Source organism: Callorhinus ursinus, unplaced genomic scaffold, assembly GCF_003265705.2.
Source record: "Callorhinus ursinus isolate GAN/ISIS: 27379988/994484 unplaced genomic scaffold, GSC_fseal_2.0 scaffold1, whole genome shotgun sequence".
In the NCBI taxonomy this organism is placed as follows: domain Eukaryota; kingdom Metazoa; phylum Chordata; class Mammalia; order Carnivora; family Otariidae; genus Callorhinus; species Callorhinus ursinus.
This window is the reverse complement of record NW_027397063.1, coordinates 91,410,884-91,437,729: the sequence shown is the minus strand read 5'-3', so window position 1 is coordinate 91,437,729 and position 26,846 is coordinate 91,410,884.

Here is a 26,846-nt window from a genome sequence, read left to right as displayed (position 1 = left end):
AATATAGGGTTGCAGGAAAGAAAGCACAAATTTTGCTAGTGGGTTACTAGGGTTAATAATGGTGCCACTCCCATTTCCATACCTTGATTCTTGGACCATGTATTGGGCACTGATTCAGAACATACACAGCCTTCTGCAGAACCTTGCTCCAGCCCTGCCAGATTTAAATTTGTTAAATGCCTACAGAATATATTGCTTCAAACTTTCATTGAGCCAATTTGTAGCAGCCAGTCTTAAGGGTTAACTTGCTTCAAGGTAACACACTCCTTCCTTGCTGACCTAAAGCATTTCATCTATAACAGAATTCATTTACTTTCTTTGAGGTCTGCAGACCACTGGCCTTGGGAAATGAAGGACCAGAGCCTTCCCAGGCCACAGAAACAAGCAAGTCTGTTTGAAGCCACCTTAGCTTTTTGATTAAGACGACAATCTTTTAGCAAAATGTTTTTCTTTTGTAAGGTCACATAAATTACTTTACTGACCTCCCTTTGCACATCAGTAGACCTTGCCCTCATTTGCAGAAAGAATTGGGTACTCTTGCACAACTGCTGGGTACCAAGGAATCAGACCTTCTTGGACAACATCTGAGCACCAAGATCATTGAGTCTGCACGTAACTAAGAAATGTCACAATTTAACTGAGGAAGCCCCTTTAAAAGTCTCTGGGCCAAGGGCGCCTGGGTGGCTCAGTCGTTAAGCGTCTGCCTTCGGCTCAGGCCAGGATCCCAGGGTCCTGGGATCAAGCCCTGCATTGGGCTTTCCGCTCCGCGGGAAGCCTGCTTCTCCCTCCACCACTCCCCCGCTTGTGTTCCTGCTCTCACTATCTCTCTCTGTCAAATAAATAAATAAAAAAATATTAAAAAAAAAGTCTCTGGGCCAGGCAGAAACCTGGGAGTTGGCCTTTGGACAAGAGTCTGCCTTCTCCCCAGGTGACTGTCCTCCTGAATAAAGCTCATATTCCTTTCCAATCAAAACTTGTCTCTTAAGTATTATCTTTTCAAGTGACTGGCAGTGGGACTTGGGTCTTGGTAACAAATCGGCTGAATAAAGTTTTAAGTTCTTGAGTAATGTTAGAGTAATCAGCATTCTTAAAATAGCTAAATAGGTCAAAATTGGTAACTTTGTTACATTCACATAGCTCTATTCACACCATGGCTTAAAGAAATCAAATACCATGTTTAAATATAAACAGACAAAAGATTATGAAAAATAAGTTGATTTTGTCAAGGACTGAATTGTAATGTTTAAAAGCCAAAGACATGAAAATATCATAACTGACACTATTCATAATTATAACTGATTTAGTAGACCAAACCTGTAATATATTAGAAAGATGTATTTAAAAAGTATACATTTTTGTCAACCTGAAAGCAAAGGAATGTCCTAAGATGAAAACTATGTATTTATGTATTCCTCAGCTAATTGGTCATGACATAATTAACCAGTTAAGTCCTACTTCTTGAAACAAGAATTAATGATACATAGTAATTTAAATATTAAAAAGAATGTTCCTCAACTTGGGAGCTTTGTTTTGGTTGTTCCTCTTTTCATTAATTTTTCTTCAAAAACTTTCTAAACAATCACTATTTCTATATTGCCTGGTATGGAGAAAAATGACAGTGTGGATATTGAATTATTATTTCATGTTTTCTTTAGAACACATGTTAATGAAAATAATGTGAAACTCATTATTCCTGGCATTGCACAGAGCAGTGCATTAGTAAGTTAGGAATAGCATTTTCTAGGGCATAAGAGATATAATTGATGAGTCTACCCCAGCATTCCAAAGCCTGCATAATTTTTTGAAATGGAATTTTCTGCAATTAGTACTTCATCTGTTTCCACAAGAGTAACAAATCTGATCTGGTTTAGCATAAGAGCATGTAACAGGGTTTAACAAAAAAAAAGATTAGTAATTGTGTAAAGTCCATTGAAGGGGATAATTCTAAGTATCAATGTCTAAAATTTTCGTAAATTATAAGCACAAATGGGAATGAATTGGAAGGATTCTGGTGCATCTTCCATGATCCAGCGTGAGTGGACAAATAGCATTTTGGAAGAGAAGGAACTTAAAAAGAAGAATCTGGGGAATACAACAAGATGTTTATATTAACCTATGAAGTTCTACCATTGATTTGACATAAATCTTAATTCTGTTTTCACTGAGTCTTAGTCACATTTCCAGGAAAAAGGAAAGTTGACTTGTTTGGATCAGATATACATTCTCAGTCTAGTTATCTATATTTGGGGAAGAAAAGAGGAAGGTCACACAGCAGAAGTTTATTGACAATGACAGTAGAGAGGTTGAGACCACGCTCGAATGACTGCCATCTATACAGTCTAAAGGAAAGTTCCTATTCACATATCCCTCAGGGAAAATACTGAGAATTTTATTTACCACCTCTTTGCAAGCTACATTGGGTTCTTTTATTTCCTTGGTCCAATTTATCTGAATGTTTACTATTTTTTTTCTCATAAACCTTGTAGATTTTTGAAAATAATAAACTGCCTTTTGTGCCATTTGCCTACTTTTCTAATTTTTTAAAGATTTTATTTATTTATTTGACAGAGAGAGATGCAGTGAGAGAGGGAACACAAGCAGAGGGAGTGGGGGAGAGAGAGAAGCAGGCTTCCCGTGGAGCAGGGAGCCCGATGCGGGGCTCCATCCCAGGGACCCTGGGATCATGACCTGAGCTGAAGGCAGACGTTTAACGACTGAGCCACCCAGGGGCTCCCCCACTTGCCTCCTTTTCTAGAAAATTATTTCATTGTCCTCTCCTAGCTGCCCCAACGTCTCTGATGTTTATCAATGCTATCAGTATCATTTTTCATACTTACAAACATATCATTTCTGATTTTTCTCCTGAGATTGCTCCGCTAGCATGATGTGTCCACCTGCTTGGATCAGCCCTGATGGATCACGAAGTCTACTGCACAGCTATAATCTGGCAACTTCCTTATCTCTTAGCCTTATACTTCTCTTAGTTGACATCTATGTAGAAATCTGTGGAACCCCATGTAGGACAAATATCTCATTTCCTAGATTTCATGTTTTGCTCTTTTGTATTTATTTTCTTTTTTTGCAGCATAATACAAACTGAAGTGAATATTTAGGCAGAGTTCATAGTAGGACAATTTTTGTTTAAGTTTTTACACGTTTTTATCTTCATTCTTGACTGGAATAAGAATTGAAATAAAAATTTTTAGCCAGAATATTGAAGGCATCATTTTATTGCCTTATATTTTTTTTTGATAATTTTTCTAAACTGGTAATCGGGGTGCCTGGGTGGCTCAGTCCATTAAGTGTCTGCCTTCTGCTCAGGTCATGATCCCAGGATCCTGGGATCCAGTCTCACATCAGGCTCCCTGCTCAGTGGGGAGTCTGCTTCTTCCTCTGCCTGCCGCTCCCCCTGCTTGTGCTCTCTGTCTCTGTCTCTCTCTCTCAAATATAAGTAAATAAAATCTTTGAAAAAATAAAAAAAAAGCTGGTAGTCATTTTGTCTTCACTATACAGTACTCATATTGTGGGTAGTATATCCACAAATATAACAGACAATAAGGACTCTTTGCCCAGTGTTTTCTAACAAGACATATTCTGCCTGGATGTGAGAGCTTTATGTGCAATATACAGTCATGCTCTTCTATTTCCAGAAACATCAATCAAGTAAATATTGTTTTATTATATCCAGTAGGTTGTATAATCATCAATTGGTATTAAAGATAAACCAATCAAAATTAGATATTAAATTTAAAAGATGCCCAAGCAAGGTAACATCCCAGTAACAAGAGTTCTAAAAAAGGAAATGAGAAAATGGAGAATGGAAAATATCTCAAAGGGATCTTCATTTAGTTGTGAATTTGAGAAAAGCATAGCTGATGAAGATGGCCTCTTCATCTTGGTCCCCAAGTCTGTCTTTTTTATCTTAGCAATAAGTCTTATCTTTTCTCTAGTTTATATTACAAACCAGAGAGTCTACATCTTTTTTATCAGGAAATAAAGTTTCTACATCTTTTATTTCTTTCTTAATTATCCAGTACTGTGTATCCACATGATAACCAGCTCAATTCAAACTATCATCATCCTGCACTCAAATAATGACATGTGCTCATAAATGTCATTTTTGCAACAAAGTTATTCCTCTAGTTACTTCTCTGTCAACACTATTCTTATTCTAAATTGCAAATATTAGTTCATAACACTTCAGTATATCTCTGTGCCCTAAATATACAGCTTTGATTTTTTAGAATACTTCATAAGGCCTTTTAATGACACAGTCCTTGATTAAGTGCCAAGAATTCCTGTATAGTATTCCTTGCCCTTCTCAATGCCTTTACATACCAGCCTTACACAGTAACTTAAACTCTGAATGTTCTGTTGTCCACCTTGTCTATTTCCTCTAAGTGTTCCTACCAATGAATTGATAGATCTTCCCTCATCATTCTTATTTAAGCTAATTCCTACTCTTACTAATCTTTCAATTGATAATAATTCTCTGAAAAACATCTTGAAAGATGACCAGACTTAGGGCTTTGGGTATATATCCTTTACTTACCCAAAGAAACTTTTCTAATATGCTCTTTTGTGATTGAGGTTTCTCACTAAACTGTTGGTTCCACTAAATTTTGAGTCATTTGAAAGTAGAAATTGTGTTTACTTCATTTTGGACTAACAACAGGTACAGACATATGGCATAAAGTAGGTGTGAAATAAGTATATGTTGAATAAATAGGCAGATGAATAAATTGGCAAATTCTCAACATTTTTCTTTATTTATAGAAAAGAAACACTAGCAGTTCCATACATTGCTGCTGAGATCAGTCCTACCAAGGAAACAATACAGTTTCTTAAACAGGGTCAAATGAGCTTTGCATTTGGAAGGCTTAGAAGGATTTTCATTGTTATTTTTTCCACTGTGATATCTATTGTAGTACCAGCTGAAAATGTTAAAGTGGTTCTGTAAATGAATCTGAAATTTGCAGTTTTGGTTGGAAATGACACATTTCATGTTTTCAAGGTATTATAGCCAGGAAATAATTGCTCACAGTACTAGTCTTCCATAATACATTGACATCTTGCTGTGGATTACTCATTTCACTAAATGACACAGTGTTCCCACTGTCAGCTCACGGTGTTTATACAACAGATGTACTTCAACAACTTAAAATTATCTTACCTAGCTAAGGACGTTTTATATTGGAGATTATATAACAGTTCTGAAGATAACTTCTAATTTTGCTTATTTAATCAGGCAAATAAAATATATTCAGAATTGAATAAAACATTGGAGAAAGGGACTCTGAATTTCCTTTCAATCTTGAGATTTTCTTTAGTAAATACTGTACATATGAACAGAATTACTATAAGGGCCCCAAGACTCTCATCAGTTTTAGCTCCAGCACATGAATAAGTAAGTTTGAAAGCATTTTCTATATGCTTCCTGGAACTCCCAACAACCCTATATGTGAAATCCAAAAAATTTTTGTCCTCTTTGTGTCTAGTAGTAAACAGAAGGCATCTTATGATGCTTCCTATATTTTGAGCACTTGATTTTCTGGTAAATACTTAGTGACCTACTTTTAACAGATTATAGGATCTTATTATAGAAGCCCTTCTTCCTCTTTCTTTTTCTTAAGTAATTTTTTTTTTGCATTTTAGTTCTGTTGTACACTTAAAAGAGAAATAATAAACATGAACTACAAATCCCATCATTACTGAAGAATATAAATCCAAAAATACTTAGTGTTCTTGGAATTTTTTCTTTATCTTTTTCTGGGTAATTTTTCTATTATATCAGTATTTATTTACAGCATAAACTAATCATAGCTTGGAAATAGTAATTGCACAGAATAACTGTGTGCATGCTGCTAACTCAAAATTTCTCTAGGTTCTTGGCAGCTTTTTAGACCTTCAGGATTTTCATTTTATATCCAGTTTTTATTCATGTTTTTATGCAATTAGCATATTTTATTGTTCCCAGAGCTCCGTACAATACACAATTGCAGTTAGATAGGTATATATCAAATCGTGTTAGAATCTAAGAAGTTAAAATATGCAAACGCTTCCTGGGTTAGTTTAACACCAATTTAGAAGGGAACTATTTATAAAAAAGTTTGATGCAAATAGAACCCAATGCTTAGAATATTTACACAAATACATAACTTGGAAAACAAAACAAAGCAAAGTGCATCTTATTAAATTGTATCAAGAAATATTTATGGGATGAAGAGAATTGCTGAATCTCTATATGTGTCTCTGGGTTAAATATCTGAGAGCTATATAATCTTAATATATATAATATAATAATAATAATAATAATAATAATAATAATACAAGCTTAAATGTTTTATGTATTAAGAGCCTTTCCAGTATTTAAATCATCATATCAAGCCCCAAGTGATAACTATCCCCTGCATCATAGTAGTAAAATTAATTTATTTACAAAGTCTTATTGAACCATGAACTTTGGAGATCAGCAACTTTTTGAAGTGTTTCCATATGTTGTACAGCATTCTGAATTTATCATCCTCCATGCTATGCTAACTGAAATTCCAGGATTGTCTTTCAGTGTTTTATAATATCCACAATGTAGGCTGGATGTGTATTTTTGTTTTTACGAAAGTTTAAATTCCCCCCCCCCATCAGCCATGTCATAGTGCTTTTGTGTCTCAGATTCACAATCTGTAATCTTGTGAAAACAACCCAGTCTGACCACTCATAGTAATACAACCCAGTCTGACCACTCATAGTAGACATCGCTTTTTGACCTTTCAACCCCTAACTTACAGCATCTTTGCACTTCTGTCTTTCTGTAATGCTGCCTTAGATTTTTATATAGCTTGACACCACTCTCAACTATATGGATAGACCTTGAGTGACCGAGAAATCACGGTAACCAATCACTCTTAGAGGAAATTCACATGAATTGGTTCAGAGGAAAGCCCAGGATATATATTCAGAGTTGGGAAAGAAAAATTTTCCTTTTAAAAGTAAGAATATTTTGATATGTTTCAAAGTGCTTCTGCTATTTCGTGGAAATCCTCCTAAGGCTGGATACAAACATGGAGAATAGCAGATCTAGGACAAATTTTCCAGAGATTCAAAACTTTTTGTAATGTGTAACATTTGGGTCAAATGGTGTTTAAATATGGATACACTCCTGAACTTTACTGTTACTTAAACTGATAAATTATGTTTCTTGATTAAGCCTGTTTAATTCAAATTTCTATTACTAAGGCAAAATGCTTTAAAAAAACTGATAGACTACTTTCATTTTTTAATTTTTTTAATGGTATTGTGGTAATCACCAGAAAATGAGTTTTCTGTGTAGGAAGGTGACTAATCCATGTAGCAAAAATAGTAGGATAACAATAATTAAAGAAAAGAAAAGAAAAAAATGATCATCCTTTGTGAAAGAAGAAGTTTCTTTCATTTATTGGCTAAAATGAAAACTGCATATGGAAAGAGAATAGAAGTAGTTAAGTAACAGGAGACATTGCATTTATACCATCTTTCTTTAGCATCTTCTACTGTTTGTTTTTTTGTTTTGCTTTCAGTTAAAATTGTCACTTCAACTCTGGAATTAACTTGACCTACTTTTAATTATCACTCAGGCAATATAAGTATTCTGATCACACTTGATCATAGATTTCCATAAATTAACTGATAACAAGAATAAGAAAAACTAAGATTCTATGGACTATATGTTGCTTTAGTTAGAAATATCTTACAAGGAAATGGTTCATATCTATCTCTATGTCTGTTTATCTATTTATCTATCTATCTATCTATCTATCTATCTATCTATCTATCATCTATCTATCATCTTTTCTGCCTGTTTACCTATCTACCTACCTATTTAAACAAAATCAGTGAAGCATCTTTATTTTCAGATGAGCTGATTTACCTATAAAGATAATGCAAAAGAAGCTATATGAAAAACAAAATCTTTGAATACTTAAATGAATTGGGCAAATTCATGTTCATGGATTGGAACATTCAATAAATAAATTTATTTATATTTTCTTTATTTCATTAATCAGTATATTTTGTAGTTTTCCACATCTAGATGTCATATATATATTTCTACAGAAGCAATTCATTTTTTGATATGTATTTGATTTTTTTAATCCTGGAAACAGATGTCTTACTACCTGTCACTTCCTTTTGGAGCAGAAATTACTTGATTTACATCTTCTCCAGGATTTTCAATTGTGCTTACTCATATGGGGTGTTGTATAAGCTAGCTCACTGTTCTGAGGCATATCCTTTATTCTGGAAAAGTGCTATAAGTATAGCCTTAAATAAGAAAATTTATTTTTAAGAAAATTAATTTTTAAAAAGAAAATCTTGTTCTGCTTATTTAATCGTTAATTTTAGTAGTTATCAGATTATAGGGCCATGGGCTTATTGCAGCATATTTTCCTTGAACAGGTGACTTATGTACATTTATAAGTGATGAATATTTTGAGTTTAGGCTACTGCTAGTATACTCTGTTGTAAAATGAAGAGAAACATGGGAATTGGAAAGGAATAAGACATCTCCCACTAAGGGCAGACCAAGTACTGAATTGTCAGACTTTTGATTGGAGGGCCTGGGAGAAGGGAGTTGCTGGTAGATAAAGCACAGGATCCAAAGGGTTAAGATAATAACATTTTATATTTTAATATTCATAGTAGAAATTCAGGAAACTATAGTGAGGGACCCAAAAAGGTAAATAGAATAGATTATGCTTATCAACATATGCCATTGGGTAGTAGGATCTTATTTTTAGGAATGAGTCTTGCCAGAAAAAAAAAAAAAGAGTATTACATCTTAAATTGGCTGATTGTCTAACAAGGACTTGTGAACAAGGAATAGTTAGCTTTCTAGTTATCACAATTATGGCAAAGGAAAAAGAAATCCTACTAGCAATAACTGATAGTACTAGATCTGCCTGATTATAGCCTGGATTACTATGAAGACAGACTTAGTTTATAAGATATCCATCATATTATAGTCTCATAATACATTGCAACATTTTTCTTTTAATGGAACTGGGGTCAAGGGATAAGTTCTCAATTCATTCCAGGTGTGGAGCCAGGAAGCCTGTGTAATTTGAGGCCCAGGCAAGGGGGTGATTGCCTGTGGACAGACACTTCTAAGGAAGCTGGGAATGTGGTAGATCACACTGGGTTGGAAAATATATTTTGATAAATAATTTTCTGAAGTGTTGTAATTAAATAAAAAGAGGTCAATTTCTGTTAAAATGGCTTATAGTATCAAATCAAATTTTATTTGAATAACTAAGAGGCTGAGGTTTGGAATGTGTTTAATCATTTTGAAGTTGCTTTTTTTGTATAATAGTTTAGAAAAATTTTCAGACACTTACATTATTTTCTAAATTATGAAGTATGAACAATAGGATTCATTTTAAGGTGTCAAATCATGAGACATGGTAAATTGGCACTTAAGAAATAATAAACTATTTTCACAGCCAGCTATACATCACTTGTCCCATTATGTAACATTTGCATTGGAAGTTATTAAACATTTTAAATAAAAACATACAGGCAATGCATTGCTTAGACTCATAGTTTTTATGATATCATGTGATTTAGCTGTGATTATTTAAAAAGAAAAAAAATGGCAGTGCACAATTCCGGACTTCAAGTTATATTACATAGCTGTAGTGATCAAAACAGTATGGTACTGGCATAAAAATAGACACAGTGGAACAGAATAGAAAGACCAGAAATGAATCCAGAATTACTCTTTGAGAAAGCAAGAAAGAATATCCAATGGGAAAAAGTCTCTTCAACAAATGGTGTTGGGAAAACTGGACAGCAACATGCCAAAGAATGAAACTGGACCACTTTTTTACACAATACACAAAAAATTCAAAATGGATTAAAGACCTAAAAGTGAGACAGGAAACCATAAAACTCCTAGAGGAGAACACAGGCAGTAATCTCTTGGACATTAGTTGTAGCAACTTCTTTCCAGAGATGTTTCTTGAGGCAATGGAAACAAAAGCAAAAATAAACTATTGGGACTGCATCAAAACAGAATGCTTTTGGGGTGCCTGGTGGCTCAATCAGTTAAGGGTCTGGTTCTTGATTTAGATTAAGTCATGATCTAGGGGTCCTGGGATCAAGCCCCACATCAGGCTCCCCACTCAGTGGGGAGTCTGCTTGTCTCCCTCTCCCTTTACTTTCTCTGTGTCTCTCTCTCAAACAAATAAAATAAAATAAAATCTAAAAAAAAAAAAATCCTTCTGCACAGCAAAGGAAATAGTCAACAAAACTAAAAGGTAACCTACAGGCTGGGAGAAGATACTTGCAAATGTCATATTTGATAATAAAGTGTTGGTATCCAAAATATATGAAGAACTTATCAAACTCAGCACCCCAAACCAAATAATCCAGTTAAAAAATGGGCAGAAGACATGAATAGATATTTTTCCAAAGAAAACATACAGATGGCCAATAGACACATGAAAAGATGCTCATCATCACTGATCAAGAGAGAAATACAAAACAAAACTACAATGAGATACCACCTCACACCTCTCCAGAATGGTTAAAAGCAAAAACAAAACAGCAGGTGTTGGTTGCAGAGAAAGGGGGACCTTCTTACATTGTTGGTGGGAATGCAAAGTGGTGCAGCCACTGTGGAAAACACTATGGAGGTGTCTCAAAAAGTTAAAAATAGAACTACCTTACAACCCAGCAATTGCACTATTGGTATTTGCCAAAGGAATACAAAAATACTAATTCAGAGGGATATATACACCCTGATGTTTATAGCAGCATTATTTACAATAGCCAAATTATGGAAACATCCCAAATATCCATTGACTAATGAATAGATAAAGATATCCTCTGGGGGTGCCTGGGTGGCTCAGTCGTTAAGTGGCTGCCTTAGGCTTAGGTCATGATCCCGGGGTCCTGGGATCGAGCCCCTCATGGGGCTCCCTGCTCAGCTGGAAGCCTGCTTCTCCCTCTCCCACTCCCCCTGCTTGTGTTCCCTCTCTCGCTGTCTCTCTCTCTGTCAAACAAATAAATAAAATCTTAAAAAAAAGATATACTCTGTGTGTACACACACACACACACACACACACACACACACACACACACACACACAAAGAGGAATATTACTCAACCATAAAAGGAATGAAATCTTGTCATTTGCAATGATGGGAATGGAGTACGCTAAGTGAAATAAGTATGCTAAGTGAAATAAGTATGCTAAGTGAAATATGTCAGTCAGAAAAACACAAATACCATTTGATTTCACTCATGTGGAATTTAAAAAACAAAATGAACGAGCAAAGGGAAAAAGAAAGAGAGACAGAGGCCAACCAAGAAAGAGACTCTGAAGTATAGAGAACAAATTGATGGCTACCAGAGGGGAGTTGGGTGGAGGTATGGGTGAAATAGATGTTGGGGATTAAGGAGTGCACTTGTTGTAAGGAGCACCTGGTGCTGTATGGAAGTGTTCAATCACTAGATTGTACACCTGAAACTAATATTACACCACATGTTAACACATTTAAATAAAGTCTTAAAATGCAGTGCAGATTTTTGTGTATACATATACGTTATCCTTAGATTCAGTTTTGATTTGAAGTATAATTTTTACATTTTGTTCATTTTATTCTTGAGAATATGTTCATATCAAATAAAATGAAAATGGAGCAATTATATATTTGGCAAATGTGTCTAATTTTATGCTAATGCTGGGTAAGTAACATGATCCCCAATTATCTTTTTTCCACTACATACTAAGTGAACTCATACAATAAATCTATGTTTAATATGTCCTTTGAGATCTGAAGCTGCTTAAACCTGAAGAAGGAAAAACTAGATTATTGCAGCATGGAACTGGTTATAGCAAAAAGTCTATGATCTTTACATGAGGTGCATTCCTCAATCTGTAATTCAAAATAAAAACAGGATGTGTGGGAATCATACTAAACCCATAAATTCCTTAAATCACTGTCATGTTCTTTTTGAGAAATATCTATAATTCAGATAATTATAGGCTAGTATAAGCCATATCTTTCTTCTTTTGTATCCCAGTAATCAAGTGATTTATAACAATGAGAGCAAGTTTCATTACTCATGTGGGAAATACTTCACATGAACAAATATTTTTTTCTTTTCCTTTTTTTTTTCAGCAAGCAGGCATAGGCTTTCTGTAAATTTGGGGTACTTTTGCTTTCCCTTGTACAAAAGACATGTTTGAAAGCAAATGAAATTACTTAATGGGAGATAAGTAATTTTCCAGTCACATTAGGAAATAGGATCCACCTTTATGTAGGGGACACAAATGGTACTCTTGAGCTGGAGTGCTACTCGAAAGGTGCTGGACACTCCCATTCACATCAAGGGTAAAGTGCCTATAAAATTCTAACCAGCTATATATCATAAACATCACTCATTTTACCACTGAAAAACTATTGTAATTAATGAGCCCTCTAATGCATATTAAAATAGCGGTAGTTGAAGTGTGCCCTGTAGTTGCCTTTGATGTATGCTTGTGTTTAAGGTCATTTCAGATGTTAACAAATCCTGGTGTGTGTTTTCCTGATTTGGAAACATCAAAGGTTAACTGATTTACTCTTTAACTGTAGATGAGTTTACCAAATAATATACTCTTGGGTTGTAAAATAATACTACTTTAATTCCTGGATTAGGTTAGGGACGGGAGAACAAAGATTTTGGAATGGTAGCCTAGAATAAGTAACACCAGAACCTGAACATTCTTTGTTACCATCCTTGATTTCATTCCATTTATCAGTGGAATTCCATTGCCTCCTCTTAATTATTTAAATAGGACATGCTCATAGACTCAATATTTTTTTCCACAAAGAGAATTATATTTATAGAGAATCCATCACTTTTTTAGGTACAAGTCTAGTTCTCTGATGCATCTTAAGTATGAATGATCATGTCATGGATAATCAAAAGTTAGGGGTTAAATATAATTTATTTTTAACCTTTTAACCTTTAACTTTAATATAAGATATACAATTTTTCCAACATATGTGTGTGTGTGTGTCTGTGTGTCTGTGTGTGTGTGTGTATAAACTTTAAGTAAACTCATTGATCGTTTATCTCTTCCTGTTAACTATGGCAAAATTGCCAGATAATTCTCAGTATTATTTCTACTTCCAGTTATATAAACCTAGTCCATGATATTTAAAGAACATTAATATGAAATCACTTATTTTTCACTTTATTGCTCAGGATAGGTGAAATTTCAGGCATTTTTCCATTCTGGTTATGGTTAATTAACTGTAGTGAAAATACAGTCTGGCTGGAATCTAATATAAAACCAGATAAAATATGTAAGGTTAATGTTTTCAGGCAATAGAAAAGCAGTTAAGCTAGATAGTGCCTTTGAGCAAACATAAACACAAGGTTGGTCCACATCTACCTGTGTATTCTTCCTGTGGTCAAGTTTTGTTGACTGTGGCCTAGTGACTTGAAGTCCAAACAGAGAATAGTGGTCTCAATGAGCTGAGGAGGCATGATTGATCAGAAGTTGGGGCTACTAATGCAACTGGAATTTGCGTTGCAGGATACCACTAGGAGGGGCTGGGGCAGGAGTCTGCATGGTAGTTCCCTTCGGGTCCTTGACCAAGCATTTGGTTGCTTCTTGCATGGTTGGTCTCCTTGAATGCTATCAAGTGTGCTTCCTGTCAAACTGAGTTAAAGAAGGGTATCAGAGGTCATACAGGGCTCAGACTTGTTGAGTTTAGCCGTGATCGGTGCGAGAAGACACTTCACTGAGCACTTCAGATATTTAGCTGAGACTTCATAAAATCATAATTTAGGAATAAGGATCACATTCTGAAGACTGTGATCTTGGACTAAGGAATTTTAACTCTCTGCCAGGAAAAAAAAATCAAAACATTTTTAAACTATAGACCCCAAACTCCTTTCAGTCTATCACTTACAATGCTCACCATAAAATCTAAAATTATTGGATACCTAAGAAAAACAGAATTTAAGATAATTTAGAGTTCAAATTAGCCGATGAAGATTTTAGAGAAGTTATTATATCTATTCACTCTCTCCCTCACCCCTGTCCTATCTCTACCTCTCTCTCCCTGTGCCTCTGTCACCACTTTTATCTCTTTATGCTTAAAAATTAAGGACAAAGATGGCCATGATGAGCAAACAGATTAGGATTATCAACAGAGAGAAGGAAGCTAAAAAAGGACCAAATGAAAATTCTGGAACTAAGAAGTACAATATATGAAATTAAAACAAACAAATATTGAATTTTTTTGATAGATTTTGGAGGTATCAGAGGGGTTAGTCAATTTAAAGATGTATGAATAACAGTTTTTCATTCTGAAGAGGATTAAAAGGATTGAAAAAAGTATTGAGCCAAGTTTTGGTGGCCTGTGGAACAATTTTAAATGTTCTACCATACATACAATTAGAGACTCAGAAGAGAAAGGATATAAGGGTACAAGGAATATTTAGAAGGGAAAAATTATTCAGTTTCTCATAGTTTGAAAAAGATATCAACTACAGGAAGTTATGGGAACCTCATACAAAGAAGATAAGACTTATGAGAATCATAGTTAAACTGCTGAAAACAAACAAGAGGAAGTTGTTTTAGAGCCTTTCTCTTCTACCAACTGTATGGTTTTGATCTGAATTTTTTGCTTTTGGTCCTTTTTCTTATCTATTTAACAACTGCCATTAAAAAAAATTCCATAATAATAAAGTTCCTTACAATGTAAAAACACCAGTACTGAGTGGAGTGTTGGAAGAAATACATCTGTCAAATGATGCCATGATAAAAAAGAAGTAATAGGAACAGTGGATGATGGTTACTTGTTTGCCACTAGTATTTTTGTTTCTATCTCATCATTCTTATTGCTATTATTATTATTAAAATAATAAAGTATAGCTGTTGAATATTAAAAAAGAAAATTTCAGAAAATAGTGTATTTTAGAATGGAAATCACATAGAGGAATTAAAGCCTGATGAGGAGGAACAGTGAGAAAGAGAAATATTCAAGAGAGAAAGTGTAAATGTTGGAGAATGTTTCCTGAGAATGCAAAATGAATAGCACTGTGAATAGATCTGAGGTAATGGGTTAGCCTTGGAAAAGAAAAAAGCATGGCTCTTTTGACAAGGTCATGGCATAGCCAACAATGAGTACTATTTCAGAAATGTTTTAAGATATAGGGTTGGGAAATTGGGCAGTTGATGCTAGATAGTGTCTATTTGATCTGGATTGTACAAGATAAGGTCATCACTTGAGATAATAGGGGACAGTGATAGGGATTAATACTGGAAAAGAGTGATAAAATTTGGAGTAACTATTGTAGAAATGGAAAATTCAGCTGACTCTGGGTAAGTATAAAGATTCTGAGTTGGCTTGAGCGCCTTGGCTTAAGATAAAAAAATCTAAATCCTAAATGTGTAATAATGTGGAGCCAAAAGATACATATTTTTTTCTGGCACCACTGAGCAGGCTGAGAAAGTGGGACCTCAAATTATTTTTCATGTGTAGGAAGTATACATGCTGGGTGAGAAAATTATGTTAATTTTCTATCTGGGAGATCTTATAGCAGAAGTTGACACCTTTTACTAATGAGCAGAAATTTTATGCATAATCATCTGGAGCTATTCAAGCTCATGAAGTCACTCGTTGTTCATGGAATTCACATGAGATATGCTATGTTACAGTTTCAATACCTGGCAGACTGTTATGGAAACACACAGTCAGTGAATTTATGCTGATAGTAGCACTCGGGAATTAGGTGCTGAAATTCTAGTACTTCATAATTGGATTTTGGCACCTTCTCTTAATTTCCTCTGGATAAACATAGCACTACTTGCAAGTGGCATACTACAGTATTACTTGGAGTTTTGTTAAGTGGCAAATTGCTACTGAAACTACTGGCATTTTTAGGACTCATAGAAAAGCACGATACAATTTAGAATAAAACAAATGGGGTTTTCTGCAGTGTTGCAGAAAGGAGGAGTGCCATCCCTATGTAGGAAATATTAGATTTTGCTATTTTTTAGGAAATAAATTATATATATATATATGTGTGTGTGTGTGTGTAAGGCTGTTTAAGAATGGATTTTATGTGGCAGCTTTTTTGTTTTGTTGCTCCTGTTGTTTTGAATTAAAAGTAGAAAATAACTTTGAGTCTTCAAAATATTTATAGAAGGACCAAGAACTGTTTATTAGTTACCTATCATATAAATTTATCTTATAGAAGATCAGTATGTTAAATAGAAGATCAGGCAGCTTGCAGCAATTTCTTTGTGGTCAAGGTCAAATAGATTTAAGGATATAGAACAGAGAGAAGCAGATCTTTGCCTGTTTCTTCAAGAAGCCTGTTAAGCATGAGAGTGGGACTCTAAAACTTTCTTCTAAATGGATGTTAAATTGGCTAACTAAGAACTGTGGTCATGAAGCCAAAGTGTTGAGTTGAATGCTTATATGGTGATAAGGAATTTTGTTAACCTCAGGGGTGTGATTATTTAACATTACTTGTAAAATATTCAAAGAGAGGGAAAAAACATTATTTGTAAAATATTCAGACCATCCTGCCTTATGATTTCTGTGCCACAAATATATTAACATAATGAAATCTTTAATGGGTTTTAAATTGTTTTGTAGAGATAAGATATTTACAATTCATTTTATAGTAGGTGGATAATACATAGGAGTGGGGGCTGAGTATGAAAGCCCAAATTAAACTTTCTTTCATTTTTAATAAGATGCTTCACCCTCAATTCTAGTTAATCTATAACCAAGAATAATGGTGGGTACTGAGATTCTGTGAGTGGCACTTCCCAGCAATTTTTATTCCAGATCACTTCTGTATACTTAACAAAAAGAGAGAGGGCAGGTCATGAAGAGGTTCATCAACTTTTCCATTGGTTCTTGATTTATCAAATGCCTTAAAGGGAAAAATAAAGTTACAGGTGCTAGGATATCTTGAAAGAAGGTATAACTTGACCTATGAAAAGATGAGTGAAAAGGGAAGCTCTTGTTTGTGGAATCTTACAATAGAAAACGAACTAGAAATCATCCCTATTTTGGTTGCATAGAGTAGAACACCTATTCTTTTTATTCTTACCTGCATTCTTTGTATCTCCGTATTCTGAACCCCACCATTAACAGAATTACAGAAAGTGCTTACTTAGATATATCTCTAACTTTTCTTTAGCGTTTCAACAAAAGCCTTTCTTAGACATTATCATTGGTAATTCACAAAGGTATATATATCTTTATATATATATACATATATACATATATATGTATATGTATATATATGTGATCTAAGGTAAATTATGTTACAATTTGTTATAATTTTTTTAAAGATTTTATTTATTTATTTGACAGAGAGAGACACAGCGAGAGCAGGAACACAAGCATCGGGAGTGGGAGAGGGAGAAGCAGGCTTCCCGCTGAGCAGGGAGCCCGATGTGGGGCTCGATCCCAGGACCCTGGGATCATAACCTGAGCCAAAGGCAGATGCTTAACAACTGAGCCACCCAGGAGGCCTAATTTGTTATAATTTGTAATGTTCACCCATGGTCTGTATTCTTAAAAACACGTAATTCTAGAGTAGAGACATCATTCCAAAAGCTTTCGGTCATAATGACAGAGATTTTAATGACTGACTACATGGTGCTTCAAGGAAAACTTGAGACTTAATTTTAGTTGCTTTGGTAAGTTTCAGAGTTCATTCTCATACAGCCTTCCACCCCACTCCTACCCCCTGCCATGCAAATGCAACAAACAATAAAAGACAAAAAACTTTGAAATCTAAAACTGGACTCAAGATGTCCTTCAACAGAGGAATGGTTAAAGAAGATGTGGTTCATATATACAATGGAATATTATTCAGCCATCAGAAAAGATGAATACCTACCATTTGCATCGACATGGAGGGAACTGGAGGGTATTATGCTAAGTGAAATAAGTCAGGCAGAGAAAGACAATTATCGTATGGTTTCACTCATATATGGAAAGAAGGAATAGTGTGGAGGACCATAGGGGAAGGGAGGGAGAACTGAATGGGAAGAAATCAGAGAGGGAGACAAATCATGAAAGACTCTGGAGTCCGGGAAACAAACTGAGGGTTACAGAAGGGAAGGGGGTGGGGCCTTGGGGTGGATGGGTAATGCATATTAAGGAGGGCACAGGTTGTGATGAGCACTGGGTGTTATACACAACTGATGAATCACTGAACACTACATCAAAAACTAATGATGTAGCGTATGTTGGTTAACTGAACATAATAAAAAAATGAAGAAAATAAATAAACTGAAAAAAAATCTAAAACTGAAAATCTTTTAAAGATGAAAAAAATTAAAAATATTTAGAGAAGTCAGTTTTAATTTATTTTCCAGTTGAAGCATCTCCATCAAAATATGTATTTATTTAAATATGTTATAATTAGGTAACACATGAGAAGCCAATAAAACATTTTTAAATGTCTTTATATAATCTATATCAAGATGTAACAAATATTTATAGTTCAAGAGAATGGATGTTGCTGGACTTCAGCTTCTGTTTTTGTAATTCATCACGTTCCTGCAAAAATAACAGCAATTATGTTAATAGCCCCCTTCATAACAACTGTGGTTGATAAATGGCATCAATTTCCTTGTGTCCAGACATGAAGTAAAGTTTTTTGGGACTCCATAATTCAGAGCACAATTAAATCCTGCCATTTTCCTATCATATTGCTATTATCTGACTCTTTGTGGGCATCTAGATCGCTGTGCCTGTGAACTGTTCTGGAAAGCACTTTCATTGCTGGCTTTTTATAATTGTTTATTTCCCAGTTGAAATATCACCTCCTCATGGATGTCTTCTGAAAAGTCACACTATCCAAAGTATCCAGTTATTCTTTCTCCAACTGTGTTAGGGTCAAGAGAAGCCCACTATTTTTATTTTCCTGTGAATTGTTTGTCACTGATTCATCTATTGAAGGTTTTTTTTTTTTTACACTATACATATTTCACATTCGCTATAAATTTCTGTTTATAGAAGTTGGTTTTTACATTTATGTAGTCCATCTTCATCTTTTAAGTGTCCATTTTTACCAATGATTTGTTTTTAAATGGATTTGCTTCCCAGGATATATAAATCAACTTTCTAAAGCACTCTTTGTTTCACTTGCACTTGGATTTTCTATATAGCCACGATCTTTCTTTTTTTTTTTTTTGAAATAGAAAACAATACATAAATAAAGACATCATAAAACACAACTGCTTGTGGGACATGTGGGTGGTTCAGTCAGTTAAGCATCTGACTCTTGATTTTAGCTCAGGTCATGATCTCAGGGTGGTGGGATCAAACCGCGCGTCTAGCTCCATGCTCAGTAGGGAGTCTGCTTGAGATTCTCTCTTTTTCTCTCCCACTGCCCCTTCCCCCCTTTCTTTCTCTCTATAAAAAAATAAAATAATAAATAATAAATGAATAAATAAAATCTTTAAAAACTCAACTGCTTGAAATCACCTAGTAGCTATCCCATTTACTTGGACCAAAACCCAACTCCTCACCATTGACTTCAAGATTCTGTATGATATAGCTTCTGCCAACACTCCAGTGGTATCCTTAAATGCTATCCAGCCATGTGAATGTATATTCTGAATCTAAAACACATGTTCTGGGTGCCTGGCTGGCTCAGTCAGTTAAGTGTCTGCTTTTGGCTCGGGTCATGATCCCAGGGTCCTGGGATGGAGCCCCATGTCAGGCTTCCTGATCAATGGGGAACCTGCTTCTCTCTCTCCCCCCCTGCTTGTGCTCTCTCTCTCTCTCACCATCTCGCTCTCCTTCTCTCTCAAATAAATAAAAAAAATCTTAAAAAAACCCAAAACACATGTTCATTCTTATATTAGGGAATTGCCAATTCCTCTTCACTTTGCCTGAAATTCTTTTTTTCCCAGATCTTTGCATGGCATTTTTCTTCTCATCATTTAAATTTTTGCTGAAAATATCATCTCTTCTTAAATGTCTTCCATAGATCCTTTCCAAAATAAAATGTGTCCCATTCCTCAGAATCACTCTCTGTTTAAATGCTCTTTTTATTTTTTTGTTACAATTTTACTTACCTGAAGTTGTCATTGTTTGTTTATTCTCTGTCGCCCCTTAATATAATAGAATCTCCATCAGAAGATGAACTTTGTCCCCCTTGTTCCCTGCTGTATCCCCAGTGCAGGTAATATTGTCATCTGGGTAACTGTGAACTGTCTTTCTTGTAAGATTCTCATTAAATTCTCTCTTCATTAATAATATGAATAGAAAAGATTCCAATCTCCATTCTTAGATGCTTCTTTATGTAAGTTCATTTTATTTTACTAGAAGTAAATGCCAATGAGGAGAAAGTTCCATCATTCATTAAGACCGGGAAAGTAACAAGCAATAAATCTATATTTTTGGTAATTTTTACAAGATCCCTACAATGAAAGCATTGTTATCCCTATTTTATAAATGAGGTATATGAGGCTGAGAGAGATTAAGTAAGTCTAAGTTCAGAAATTTCTTCAAACCCTGTTTTAAAGATTGTGATATTTCCGGGCGCCTGGGTGGCTCAGTTGGTTAAGCGACTGCCTTCACCTCAGGTCATGATCCTGGAGTCCCGGGATCGAGTCCCACATCGGGCTCCCTGCTGAGCAGGGAGTCTGCTTCTCCCTCTGAACTTCTTCCCTCTCATGCTCTCTATCTCTCATTCTCTCTCTCTCAAATAAATAAATAAAATCTTTAAAAAAAATAAAGATTGTGATATTTCCATTACACTACTGTCTTTGGTGAAGTGTGTATCATGTTGATTTTTAATATTCTATAAAACAGAATTTAATATTCTGTAAAACAGAATTGCAAAGCAGTGATTGTATTGTTTACTGTATACATCCCAAGTTCATGACAACAAAAGTGCTATAATTCATCAAATGTATAGGGAATATTTAGGTTTGATCTTTATTAGATATTACACAAAATATTTAGTCACAAGGATGTTAGTACAAAGTTCAGTATTCTAAAGTGAAATACTTTATTGACTACAGCTACATACCCTGTTGATGACCTCTGCCTATCTGAGTTCAGTGACATAAGACATAATATAATGCTTATTTGGATGAGTCTAGAATCATCTCAAAATTTAGTTGTACAAATATACTGACAAATTTTTATTATAGTAAAATCCTATGATAAAAAATCAGTTAAATTTTTTTTCTATAATGATAACTCCAATGATTTAACTTACAAGAAGAACTGTAAGAATCTTACACATTTTCAAACTCAGGAAGAGTGAAAATGCACTCGTAATAAGTGACTAGAAAAAGTCAGGTGGAAAAATAAAGCAAAACAAAATAACAAGAACAAATAGGAAAAAAGACAATTCACTGTGATTTTTGGGGTAAATGTTTAGATAAATTCCTGAAGTACTGGAAGATGACTGAATAAGAAATGAAGTCTATTTTAAATGACCAGATTTGACTTGAACTGCCCATGCTTTAGTTGAGAACAAATTTTGAGAATCTTTTTTTTTTTTAATTTCATTTATTTTTTTATTTTTTTCAGTTTTGAGAACCTGACCCAGAAGATTGTTTCTGGGGTTCGTCTCCCCCTCTGATTCCCCCTTCATTCTTCCCCTCCTGCTATTTTTATGCCAAACTCAAATTCAGATAGAAACTCAGTTCTATCATTTACTTATGGGGAGACCCTTCTAATAATCTAAAAATTACATATACTATTGACTTTAAGTCGTTTAGTTACTCTGTAAAACAGTGATTTAATACTAATATTTAGCAACCATTGTATTAAGGACTGCAACTTCTAATGTGATTCCTGTTTGGTTCTGACTATCTTGGAGCTGGTAGAGAAAACAAATTATCACAAGATGGAGTTTTATGTACTGCAATAGAGGTGTTACGCATATTATGTTTGGGGAACTCAAACAGGACAGCAAATCTAAACATTGGCTAAAAATCTAATTAATTTGATCTTCCTGAGTCTCAAATTATAAAGAAAATAAATCATAAGGGAGCTGATACATTTACAATTTCAAAATATTCGATATATCCTAGAATGGTCTGTTATTCAGTCAAACCAGATTAACTATTTTCTTCATATAAAATATAAGGAGATGTTCCTCATTTTTAAACTGTGAATATGAATGTTAGTTCATATAACTATTATGACTGGAAGCCAGTTGTTTCTCTACCACCGGTTCTTAGCACCTTTCCTCCCTAGAACACTGAGAACAAATTTTGCGAATCTTTTTATTTTATTTATTTATTTATTTATTTATTTATTTATTTATTTATTTATTTATTTATTCAAATTTGAGAATCCTGACCCAGAAGATTGTTTCTGGGATTCCCCTCAGACAGGATGATATAACACAATAAAACACATAATATAGCAGGTCCATTTAGTCTGTTCTTTTAAAATCTGTTCTTTTAAACACAGAAGTCAAAGAGTATATGTGGCATTTTCATGCCTTACATATGGGCAAAAAGGGACTATCTAAATTATTGATGAATAATCTGTAAACTCTGATTTGCTTCTGTCTCACTGGTCGACAATGCAAATAAAGATATGATCTTAGCAATTACTTTATTTTAAAGAAATCAGTTTCATTCCTAGAGGACCAAACCCAGTCTGTCTACCTCAGGGGTCCCTATGGAATGCTTCAGTGTTTCTCTGTTTCTCTCTGAGGACCAGGGTAGCTACTTGGGTTTGCCCACATATGTGTGTACTAACCAGAGGTGGCTTGAAATGTAAAGTAGAAGAAAGTGGTGAGAGACCCCAGAGCCTGAGCCCTGAGCCCATGACAAAAGGTATTGGAATGCCACTTTGACATTCTTAAGTATCCATGATGGGATGCTCTACCTGGTGGTGAGTGCAGAACATGGGAAAGGGAGAGAGGAGAGAATGCCTAGGGTTTGAGCTGGAAGACAGGGGCTAACAAAGGCTATTTTAGAAATAAGCTTTGTACTTCTGCTGCTAATGTTACCAAGAAGAAAATGATATATTGGATTTAAGAGCATATTTATTTAAGTCTTAAAAAAATACAGTTTCGGGGCACCTGGGTGGCTCAGTCATTAAGCATCTGCCTTTGGCTCGGGTCATGATCCCAGGGTCCTGGGATCGAGCCCCGCATCAGGCTCACTGCTTAGCAGGGAGCCTGCTTCTCCCTCTCCCCCTCCCCCCTGCTTGTGTTCCCTTTCTCACTGTGTCTCTCTGTCAAATAAATAAATAAAATAAAATAAAAATACGGTTTCAAAGCATCTGAACATCAACATTTATGTAAAAGGAAACATTATTACCTTATTATATAGTCCAATTTAATAGAACCACATTTATTTTTAACAAAATGTATTCTTCAGTAATGGGGGCATAATAATTACAAGTAATTAAACAGAGCTGCGATTTCATATTTGCAGATTTTTTTAAATGCATATTCTTTGTTAGCTAGGCTCTTTATTTAGTTGCTTTATTAGTGTGCAAAAAACAGTGCCTTAAACAGGATACAAGATTTATTTTCTCAAGCACACAAAAGTCTGATAGGTGGGTTGTGGGGAAGGGCACCTCAGCAGAAGTCATACAGGTGCACTGGCTCTTTCTACTTTGTGCTTCATCATCCCTAACTGCACACCTAGAGCTGGCACATTCACTATCTTTTCCCATACTAGCCCTTAGGATGGAGGAAAGAGGAAGGAGGAAAACCGCTTCCCTGAAGGATATGATTCAGAAATTTTACATGTAAGTTTTTCTCATCTCCCACTGAGCAAGACTGAATTCCACATTGTCTTTGCAAGAGGGGCTGTAAAATGTTCTTGCTAGCTAGATAGCATGAAGCACAGGAGAACCAAGATTTCCCTTACTAAATGAAAGGGGGAGAATTGATATTAAGAGAGAGTCTTTCCATTACTTCCTTAAAAAAATTGAGAAATTATTTGCTGTTTTTAACTTCATTAAACAAAGGGAAAAAGTATAAAAATGCTTGCCACTATTTAATGGAGTATGGCTTAAAAATAACTGAAAACTCCTCTCCCTTAAATATATATATAGTATATAAATATACATATATACCTGTTTACAAAAACTATTTTTTATTCCTCTAGAATTGCTAAATATTGTATGATACTCCCATACTGCTATTAAATTTAAATTTATTTGTAGTTTGATTTTACAGATAATAAAACTATATGCCAAAAAAGTAGATAGTCTTTTCAAAATGTATATCAGACTTGAGGACAGAATGATAATCTCTTTATTCTTAGATCATTTTGAACCACCAAACTCCCAACTATTGTTTTAGCAAGTTATATCTATTGATTTGTGGGGATTCTGACTTTTAGGAGAGAATGTTTTCATAAAACTTACACAAATCTAAGGAAAAACTAATAGCATGTATTAAAAATAAGAATCTGTTCTTACCTTTTATCTTTTTCATAGAAAGATGTACAAATGCCACTTGCTTCTCATAATCAACAGAAAAGTGTCTAAAGTAGTAAAAAAATAATAACTGAAGGAAAAGGAAAAAATAAAATAACTATTACTAGCAAGAAAATATAGTTGTGTGATTATGTGTTGCAAAATTTGGAAATAATTCCTTATTGCTCAATATTATGCTCCGAATCTAAACTTGATAGAAAAAAATATAATTGCCTTCTACTGGAAATATTTTTCAGCCTATTAACTAAATATACTTCAAGCAAGAACTTTTTTCTATACTACATATATTTAAAAACATGTGAAGTAGCTTCCTTACAGTAAAGCTTTTGACACACGTGTGTATATGCCATATATATGGCATATGTTGTTTTACATGTAGCATGTAACAAAATATATATTAATTAACTAAAATTTCAAAAGTATATCACTGAAATCGTTTACTCTTGTTTTCTAGATGGGTGGAATTTTTCTTCTGGGAGAGAAGATCAGAAAAATTGAGGGGAGGGGAAGAGGAAGTCATTGATAAATCAATTGATTGGTGATGATGCTTTAAATTCAGGTTCCCCACCTCAAATATCAATTATCCTTCTTTCAGTATTTCCAGATTTTCCTAGTCAGTTGTCTGCTACATTTTCCAGGATCTAATTTCTTCATATACCTCACCCACTTAATCTTACTACCACTTTTATTAGTTCCAGCAGATAACTGCCCTCTAAATTCACAAGCAGAAAATTGAATAAAAATAGAGAAATTCGCCTGTATATTCCTCCACATTTTACATTTTGAATCCTATTTTAACAGATATTATCTCTCCTTTGCTCAAATATTCATCCATTTATTCTATATTTCTCTTGCATTTGCAAAACTCTCTCAAATATGTACGTCACACAAACATCTCAAATGATATTCTTCAAACCTTCAAAACAAAATTGAATAATTTAAAGAAATAAAAACTATCACCGATTACATTGGCAGCCAATTCTTTCATGCCCTTTCCACGACAACCTCATTAAAAATTTATCTCCTCCTTAAAAAAAAAAAATTATCTCCTCCCCTACTTCAGTTCCCTTTTGCTCTCCCACACATTTTTTTTTCTTTTATAGAAAATATCACTTCTTTAAAGCTCTCTATTCTTTTGCATTAATTTTCTTTTTAACACTTATTACAACTCACACATTTTTTTATCTGCCTTTTCACCCACAATCAAATATAAGTACCATGAGAGAAAGGACTCTATATGTTTTTTCTCTCTGCCTCCCTACCTCTCAAAGAGTTGCTTTTACATATAGCTGCTCAATACTTATCAGCTGAAGGAATTATCAAATGAATAATATAATCCTTCCTTCTGGTGTGATAACTGGTAGTGAGAGAATATTAAAATGGAGAGAATTCTCAAAAATAATTTAGTCACGTTGCCAATATCATATAGATAAACTCAAGATCAGGGGAATCAAGACATTAATATTTAAACTTCAAAGGTTTTAATGAGAAATAATTTAAGAATTTTAGTATGTTTTCAGAATGACTTCGAAGTTAAACTCTAAGTTCTTTCTTTATCCATTTAATGTTAATTTCTCTAATATTGTTTACAAAGAACATTTCAAATCATTATATGAAAGAAATTGCATGAAAAGTTTTGATAACATGTAAGTATTCATCATGGATTTCAATAAATTTGATCTGTCAGTTATCTCTTGCAGGTTACATTTGTTTAATTTTTTTTGTATTTAGACTTTTATTTTTATAAAACTGAGTAAATTTCTATGACATTAGCAAATCTTTAAACAGAGTAATGAGAAATAAGTTGTATGCATTATCTCAGTAGAAGGTTAGAATGTGGGAATTACTTGTTTTATTTCACTGAGTTTCTGAAATTCAGTCAGCTTTGAAGTAACAACTGTTGGTTGACCTGATTAAAGTGAACCTCTCATCTAGTTGATTTAAATCTACTTCGTTGCTACCAAAGAAACTAAAATATGTTTTATTTTAGACAACCATCTGGCCCCTAAATTCAAAACTTTACTTGACTGCAGTCCTAGGAAGCAGACTTTTTGTTTCTAATTAAATTGTGTTTTATTCTGTTGTATATAAAACTTCTTGCAATCTGGCAAGTACTTTTTTTTTAACTTATATGAATAATTTCCCTTCATTATGATTTTTACCTGAATAAGGCAGAACAGTTAGTAGAAAGTCAGTCATGATGAAAAACAGATTTTGGATTTTTCAGAGAACTGTGACAAGGAAGAAGGAAGGTGGCAAGAGAGAAAAGAAAAATATTTCAGAAGAAGGGGTGCCTAGGTGGCTCAGTCATTAACATGACTGCCTTCGGCTCAAGTCATGATCTCTGGGTACTGGGATCAAGCCCCACGTCGGGCTCTCTGCTCAGTGGGGACCTGCTTC